The following is a 9,393-nucleotide window of genomic DNA, read 5'->3' as shown; positions in this document are numbered from 1 at the left end:
TTCAGAACAATCAAAAAAGAGGGAATCCTCCCAAATTCTTTCTTTGAAGCCAGCATCACCTTAATTCCTAAGCCGGAAAAAGATGCAGCATTGAAAGAGAATTACAGACCAATATCCCTGATGAACATAGATGCAAAAATACTCAATAAAAGTCTGCCTAATAGAATGCAACAACACATAAGAAAGATCATCCAGCCAGACTAACTGGGATTTATCCCTGGTATGCAGGGATGGATCAACGTCCGCAAAACAATCAACATAATACACTACATTAACAGACTGCAGAAGAAAAACCATATGATTCTCTCAATAGACACAGAGAAAGCATTTGATAAAATACAACACCCTTTCATGATGAAAACTCTAAGCAAACTGGGGATGGAAGGAACATTCCTCAATACAATCAAAGCAATTTATGAAAAGCCTACGGCCAACATCCTATTGAATGGGGAAAAGTTGGAAGCATTTCCGCTGAGATCTGGTACCAGACAGGGATGCCCACTCTCACCACTGCTATTCAATATAGTTCTGGAAGTTTTAGCCAGAGCTATTAGGCAAGAAAAAGAAATTAAAGGGATACAAATTGGGAAGGAAGAACTCAAACTATCCCTCTTTGCAGATGATATGATTCTTTATGTAGGGGACCCAAAGAACTCTACTAAGAGACTACTGGAACTCATCGAAGAGTTTGGCAAAGTAGCAGGATATAAAATCAATGCACAAAAATCAACAGCCTTTGTATACACAGGCAATGCCACGGCTGAGGAAGAACTTCTAAGATCAATCCCATTCACAATAGCTACAAAAACAATCAAATACCTTGGAATAAACTTAACCAAGGACGTTAAAGATCTCTACGATGAAAACTACAAAACCTTAAAGAAAGAAATAGAAGAGGATACCAAAATATGGAGAAATCTTCCATGCTCATGGATTGGAAGAATCAATATCATCAAAATGTCTATTCTCCCAAAAGCAATTTATACATTCAACGCAATACCAATCAAGATACCGAAGACATTCTTCTCAGATCTGGAAAAAATAATGCTGAAATTCATATGGAGACACAGAAGACCTCGAATAGCCAAAGCAATCCTGTACAACAAAAACAAAGCCGGAGGCATCACAATCCCAGATTTCAGGGCATACTACAGGGCAGTTGTTATCAAAACAGCATGGTACTGGTACAGAAACAGATGGATAGACCAATGGAACAGAATAGAAACACCAGAAATCAATCCAAACATCTACAGCCAACTTATATTTGATCAAAGATCCAAAACTAATCCCTGGAATAAGGACAGCCTATTCAATAAATGGTGCTGGGAAAATTGGATTTCCACATGCAGAAGCTTGAAGCAAGACCCATACCTTTCACCTTACACAAAAATTCACTCAACATGGATTAAAGACTTAAATCTATGACCCGAAACCATCAAATTATTAGAGAGCATTGGAGAAACCCTGCAAGATATAGGTACAGGCAAAGACTTCTTGGAAAAGACCCCAGGAGCACAGGCAGTCAAAACCAAAATTAACATTTGGGATTGCATCAAATTGAGAAGTTTCTGTACTTCAAAAGAAACAGTCAGGAAAGTGAAGAGGCAACCAACAGAATGGGAAAAAATATTTGCAAACTATACTACAGATAAAGGGTTGATAACCAGAATCTACAAAGAAATCAAGAAAATCCACAACAACAGAACAAACAACCCACTGAAGAGATGGGCCAAGGACCTCAAGAGACATTTTTCGAAAGAGGAAATCCAAATGGCCAACAGACACATGAAAAAATGTTCAAGATCACTAGCAATCAGAGAAATGCAAATCAAAACCACAATGAGGTTTCACCTCACCCTGGTGAGAATGGCTCACATCCAGAAATCTACTAACAATAGATGCTGGAGAGGATGTGGGGAAAAAGGGACACTAACCCACTGTTGGTGGGAATGCAAACTGGTTAAGCCACTATGGAAGTCAGTCTGGAGATTCCTCAGAAACCTGAACATAACCCTACCATACAACCCATCCATCCCACTCCTTGGAATTTACCCAAAGGAAATTAATTTGGCTAATAAAAAAGCCATCTGCACATTAATGTTTATTGCAGCTCAATTCACAATAGCTAAGAGCTGGAACCAACCCAAATGCCCATCAACAGTAGACTGGATAAAGAAATTATGGGGCATGTACTCCATAGAATACTATACAGCAGTAAGGAACAATGAAAACCAGTCATTTGCAACAAGATGGAAGGATCTGGAAAGCATCATGCTGAGTGAATTAAGCCAGTCCCAAAGAGACAAATTTCATTTGTTTTCCCTGATCAGCCACAACTGAGCACCAAAGGGGAAACCTGTTGAAGTGAAATGGACACTATAAGAAACAATGACCTGATCAGCTTTTGTCCTGACTGTTGATGTACAATGTAATACTTTATCCTTTTAAGTATTTGTTGTTGTTGTTGTTTTTCTAGTACTAGTGGTTGAACTCTGTAATTAACACACAATTATTCTTAGGTGTTTAAATTTTAACTGAAAAGTGATCCCTGTTAAATTTCAGAGTGGAAAAAGAGAGGGAGAAGATGCACAATTTGGGACATGCACAATCAGTCTTGCCCCAAATGATGGAGTTAGAAATGTGCCAGGGGATTCCAATACAATCCCATCAAGGTGGCATGTACCAATGCCATCTCACTAGTCCAAGTGATCAATTTCAGTTCACATTCAATGGCTTGGATAGGTCTAAGAAACAAAGGGATCACACAAACAAGACAAGTGTCTGCTAATACTAACTGATAGAATCAAAAAGGGAGAGAACGATCCAACATGGGAAGTGGGATACACAGCAGACTCATAGAATGGCAGATGTCCTAAACAACACTCTGGCCTCAGAATCAGCCCTTAAGGCATTCAGATCTGGCTGAAGAGCCCATGAGAGTATTGTAGGCATGGAAAGCCAAGATACCATGGAAAAGAAAAAAAGAAGAAGACCTAAATGTAAGATCTCTGTTAGTGAGATCCCAGTGGAAAGAACGGGGCCATCAAAGAAGGAGGTACCGTTCTCTGAAGGGAGGAGAGAACTTCCACTTTGACTGTGACCCTGTCGGAATGGGATCAAAGTCAGCGAACCCTAAAGGCTTCCATAGCCTTGGCAACTCATGACTAGAGCCTAGGGAGATTACTGACGCCATGAACAGGAGTGTCAAATTGTTAAGTCAGCAATAGGAGTCACTGTGTACTTACATCCCATGTGGGATCTGTCCTTAATGTGTTGTCTAATGTGCAGTGATGCTATAACTAGTACTGAAACAGTATTTTTACACTTTGTGTTTCTGCATGGGTACAAACTGATGAGATCTTTACTAATTATATACTGAATCGATCTTCTGTATATAAAGATAATTGGAAATGAAAAAAAAAAACCTGGTGTTAAATTGGAAATGGCATAGAAAATTAATTAATTTTTTAAAAAATATTATGTGGGATCTCTGCCTTTAATGTGCTGTTCACTCTTATTTAATGCTATGACTAGTACTCCAACAGTATTTTTTTTTCACTTTGTGCTGCTATGTGGGGGCAAACTGTTGAAATCGTTATCTAATATATACTGGACTGATCTTTTGTATATAAGGAGAATTGTAAGTGAATCGTGATGTGGTTGGAGGGGGAGAGGGAGCGGGAGAGGGGAGGGTTGTGGGTGGAAGGGAGGTTTTGGGAGGGGGAAGCCATTGTAACCCATAAGCTGTACTTTGGAAATTTATATTCATTAAATAAAAGTTTAATAAAAAAATAATAAAAAGTTACAGTTTCTTTAACATGAAAGTAAGGAACTTTTCAAGAAGGACATCTCATTTTATCTATGTAAAATGTATACTATTAAATATTTTTGAGTGTAATATAAGATAATATCATCTATTATACATAGGAAATATATATATAGGAGAACTATTGAGGAAAATAATATTACATTGGTAGTTCCTTCATTCAAATTATGTAAGAATGTGACTTATACTTTATGTAATTTTTATTTATGATAACATAAGATTCTACCAGTAACTGTTCTTTCCAACATATTGTAGTGAGTTATTTTCCCCCCATATTCTACTTGGTGATGCTGTTGACTCATTGTTCAATTTCTAAAATTTGCCCTTCAGGATCTTGACATCTCAACTTTATGGGAAAGATGTTTTCAGATCATTGAAAAATATACGAGTCAACAAAATTTGCCTTCATGCCAGAATGAAGGTATTTCTATTACTTTATCATGATCTCCATGAACTATTCATTATGTCATGTGTAGGAGTATTTAAAGCCTGTTGAGATATTTTATTAGATAATAACTTTTATATAAAATATTTAAGTAAGAATATTCTAGAGACAGCTGCAATATATTTTGAAATATTTCTTCACATTTCATAATTAAGTGGATAATTAAAATTAATAACTTTTTAGAACTGTATTTGTGAACTGTATGAAATGTGTTTATATTAAATAATTTTTTAAAAATAAGATCAAACTTAAAAAACAAATGTTTCAAAATTTGACTACATTTTTACAACATTTATTTTAAAGGCAGAGATAGAGAGAGGGAGGGAGAGACAGAGAGGTTCATTTGCTTCTTCACTCCCCAAATGGACACAATGGACAGGGCTGGGCCTGGCCAAAGCCAGAGCCTGGAACTCCACCCAGGTCTCCTACATGGGTGTCAGGGGCCCAAACACTCAGGCTGTCTTTCGCTGCTTTCCCAGGTGCATTATCAGAGAGCTGCAATGAAAGTGGAGCAGTCGATGCCTTAATACAGGATGCTAGCATCAGAGAAGCTGCTTACCTTGCTGGTCTACAATGCATGCCCCATTGCTAACTTCCTAAAAGAAATGAAAATTAAAGTGTTATACATTAGTTTCCTTATTTCTCATTCTAGAAAGTCATGCATCTAACAATTGAATTTGAAAAGTAGAATTTTCTGAATACTCATGTCCAAATGAATACAGTACTGTTGTGTTATAATATACACAGGATAGTTTTTTTTATCTAATATTTCCCCAGTAGAATTTTTACATGACATTATGACAATACCACTTTCTTTACTTATTTGCTTAATATTCCATGATGAAAATACCATGGAATACTTTAAAATGAGTTTTTCTAGAAGTGGGTAATGGAAAATTCAGTTAATGGAAACACATGAAAGTGAAAAAAATCATCTTTTATAAAGTACAGAGTTGTTCTAGTAAGTACAAAGTCATTCACTTATTGTAAAATCTGACTTGACTTGTTTTAACCTTTGTACTAATTAAATGCCACCTTTCTAAAATAATATGTATGAAACAGATTAATGCTAAATGTACTTTTTAATCATATTTTCCTATTGGGTTAACATAAAATCACTAGGAATTTTGTTTAATATATGTGACTGTTTTTCTATTTAAGCCAGCTTCAAGTGTGGTCTAGTCTTTTAAAAGAATTAAGGACCATATTTTTAACTGATACTTTATTCCCATGATAATGTAACTAGTTTAACTTAAATATTATACATAAAATTTGCCTTGTTTCAGATGTGGAAAGCACAACACAATTTAATTAGCAAACGAGATGGAGGTATGTTGTCAAATTTTGTGAATGCATTGATTTATGACATAAACTGTAAGTAGCAAGCGGCATCCCTTTTTATTTTTGGTTCACTACTTCACATAAAGCTAATGAACTATGTGAACATATCAACATTATAATGAGGAATATATTTATCATATAGTCTTCATATCCCATAGCTTAAAAAAATCTCAAAAAGGTTTATGGGCCTCTCTTTTTCTGACTCTACACTTTGTACGCTTCTGCTGTCTCTGTGATACTGTCAGCCTACATACGAAAGCTGTTTTCAGAAGACAGTGGCATCATCAGCTTCTTAAGTGCATCATAGTGACATAAGGGCCGTCTCAAGTCCTTGTCATAGCCACTCAAGCAATGACAGTTCATAAGCAGCTGCTTGACAGTAGACTTAACATCTGGGCTCATTGACTTTTACCCTCAAGTAAGTTTCCAAAATCCTTAGCAAGGAACCAAAGCACTAATCCATTTGTCAAGACTAACCAGCCTACTTATGATACCACAAGTTCTCTTCCTGAGCTCTCTCTCTTTGCATTCAGTCTGCTTTCCATCTATCAGGTATATTTTTTCCTTGTACTGTCAACTTCCATGCCACTGCCACTAAAAAAACCTACAGTAATGACATAAAATTAGAAACAATTTCTCTTCTCTGTGTGTTATGATAGTACCCTACTTTATTCCTATCCCCATAGGGAAGTTGCCTCATCTATATTTTTTAAAGATGTATTTATTTATTTAAAAGTTACAGTTCCACACAGAGATAAAGAGAAGGAGAGAGAGAGAGAGAGAGAGAGAGATATCTTCCACCACTGGTTCCCTCCCCAATTGGCCATAATGGCTAGAGCCAGGAGCTTCCTCTGGGTCTTCCCATGCAGGTGTGGGGGCCCAAGGACTTGGGTCATCTTCTACTGCTTTCCCAGCCATAGTAGAGAGCTGGATCAGAAGTGGAGCAGCTGGGACTTGAACTGGTGCCCATATGGGATGTGGTGGCTTTACCCTCTCTGCCGTAGCGCTGGCCCCTTCATCTATATTTTTAGACATAGCATATGGTTATTTAGAGATGTACAGTATTATCTTCATCTTTAATCACATTGTTAAGCTGAGGAAAGAATGAAAAAGAAGAAAAATACAGGATCTGATATTTAGCTCACAGTAATAATTCCATTGTGTAAATATAGACAAATTATGTCTAATAGTAATTTTGTACTTTAGTAATATACAAATTTTTCTTGAAATTATCAACTTGTACTGATTTAAGCAGTTAATTATGATATCTTTGATATTAAAAAAATGGAATTCTTTCCTTTTTTCCAGCTACTGAGAAACTTAAAAAGTGACCTAGGAACCAACGAGTCCAGTTTAAGTCAACGTGTATTTTTAAAAGTGTCAAAAGAATACGTACACATTTTAAAGAAAAAATATGCTCTGTATTACAATTACTGACCACTGCTTATGTAACACAGTTACCATTTACTTATGCTCTATATTATAAAATTTTACTGACCACTGCTTATGTAACACACCTGTTATTTCTTTTTAAATATATTATGTGGGAAAATCTTCATTTATTGAAAACATTTTGTGTTATGTATCTACAATTGAAATTTTGTATTTCCAATTTATATTTTTTGAAAGACAGAGATAGTGGTAAGGGTGGGAGCAAGAAAAAGGGGAAGGGGAAAAGAGGGGGAAAACAGAGAGATCCCCCTTCCAATAGTACAGTACCCATATATCTACAGTGAAATATAGGTGGGCTGTGCTGAAGCCAGGATCCAGGAATTCAATTCAGGTATCCTACTTATGTGGCAAGGATCCAATTACTTGTTCTGTCATTCACCACTTCCCAGAGTACACATTATTGGAAGCTGGAATCAGGATGGGAGTCTGGTCCTGCTAGGGATTCCACCAGGGATTCAGGATATTTCAAACGGCATCTTAACTTCTGTTCCCAATGGCAGGCCAGTTGCAGCACATGAAACTGTTGGATGTATAACTAACTTAGCACAGATTTTGCAAATGAAAACCAGTATGATTAACTTTACAAACTGAATTGTCCAAACGGTGGCCATTATACAGCACCCAGAAAACCAAGTTGAATTGAACACTTTAGTGGGATTAATTAAGGGCTTCTTTGTATTTGCCAATTTTTGCTACTACATACAAACCTAATGATTTGGATGGACATCATTTTGGTATACTGATACTCTGGCCAGTGTCAATACCATTGCTTGGATGCAATATAATTTTATAGTGCTACCAAAATTATGTAATTTTAACTTTAGGCATTGATTCATACAACTTCTTCATGGAGAAATTATGTTTACCTATGGCTTTCCATGTTTTCTTTTTAATTTTTATTACCTTTTAGGAAACAATGCTAAAATTTAAAAAAAAATTAAGTTTTAGTACAAATAATTTGCCCTCTTAAAGAAAGTGGGAGTCATCTGCTGATGTTATGCCATCACCTCTGACTACTTTGGAATATATTTCCTATAAGTAAGGACATACTAAATACATTAAAACACTCAGAATCACAAAGTTAACACTATTCTGTGTATCTGCATATTCTTTTCAAGTTTTGTTACATGTCTTGTGATGTCCTTGATAATAAGAGAGTCCCATTCAGATCCATGAATTTCTTTTAGTTATTGCCTTTCTTAGATTTCTTCAATCTGGAGGAGTTCCTTCCTTTTCTTTGACATTAATGACTATGGATCTTTTGAAGACTAAATTCCAATCATGCAGAATGTCCTTGATTGGATATTTTCTGATATTTCAGTATAATTAGGTTAGGATTATACAGTTTTTGTTAAGGGCATAACAGAAGGGATTCTGTGATCATTTCATACTGTCATGTAATCTACACTCTTGATTTCTCCATTACTAGTGATGTTGTTGATGCTGTCTGTTGCATTTCTCCTCTGCAGTGTTTCTTTTTTACATTTCACTTAGTTTTAATCAGGTTTCGTCATTTGAGACTAAATATCTGTTCTTTCTCAATTTTTTCATGATTCAATTTTTATGTGTTTTTTTTAGAAAACATATTTAATAAATACAAATTTTGAAAGTACAACTTTTGGATTATAGCTGTTTTCCCCCACATAACCACCCTTCCATTCAAAAATCATCCACCTCCTATTCCCTTTCCCATCTCATTCTTCATTAAGATTATTTTTAATTATCTTTATATACAGAAGATCAACTTAGTATATACTAAGTAAAGATTTCAACAATTTGTACCCACACAGACACACAAAGTATAAAGTACTGTTTGAAGAATATTTTTACCATTAATTCTCATAGTACAACACATTAAACACAGAGATCCTACATGGGGAGTGAGTGCACAGGGACTCTTGTTTTTGATTTAACAATTGATACTCTTACATTTATGACATCAGTAATAACCTGAGGCTCTTGTCATGAGCTGCCAAGGCTATGGAAGACTCTTGAGTTCACAAACCCCGACCTTATTTAGACAAGACCATAATCAAAGTGGAAATTCTCCCTTCCATTCAGAGAAAGGTACCTCCTCCTTTGATGGCCCCATTTTTTCCGCTGGGATCTCACAGTGATCTTTCATTTAGGTCATTTTTTGCCACAATGTCTTGGCTTTCCATGAGAAACTATCATGAGCTTTTTAGCCAGATCTGAATGCCTTAAGGGCTGATTCTGAGGCCAGAGTGCTGTTTAGGGCATTTGCCATTCTGAGTCTGCTGTGTATACTGTATACTGCTTCCCATGTTGAGTCGTTCTCTCCTTTTTAATTCTATCAAGTATTATTAGC

General features: G+C 35.9%; 1 long non-coding RNA gene across 1 annotated transcript; it reads left to right on the top strand.

Annotated features, from left to right (window-relative positions):
* The first annotated feature begins 4,178 nt into the window (after nucleotides 1-4,178).
* LOC133773958 (uncharacterized) lies at nucleotides 4,179-7,119 on the top strand. Its single transcript, XR_009867983.1, has 3 exons — nucleotides 4,179-4,247; nucleotides 5,558-5,600; nucleotides 6,921-7,119. It is a non-coding gene; the product is annotated as an uncharacterized LOC133773958 (long non-coding RNA).
* The last annotated feature ends 2,274 nt before the right edge of the window (nucleotides 7,120-9,393 follow it).

Source organism: Lepus europaeus, chromosome 14 (genome assembly GCF_033115175.1).
Source record: "Lepus europaeus isolate LE1 chromosome 14, mLepTim1.pri, whole genome shotgun sequence".
Classification (NCBI taxonomy): Eukaryota; Metazoa; Chordata; class Mammalia; order Lagomorpha; family Leporidae; genus Lepus; species Lepus europaeus.
The sequence above is the reverse complement of the archived record's forward strand: the minus strand, read 5'-3'. Positions and strand labels throughout refer to the sequence as shown.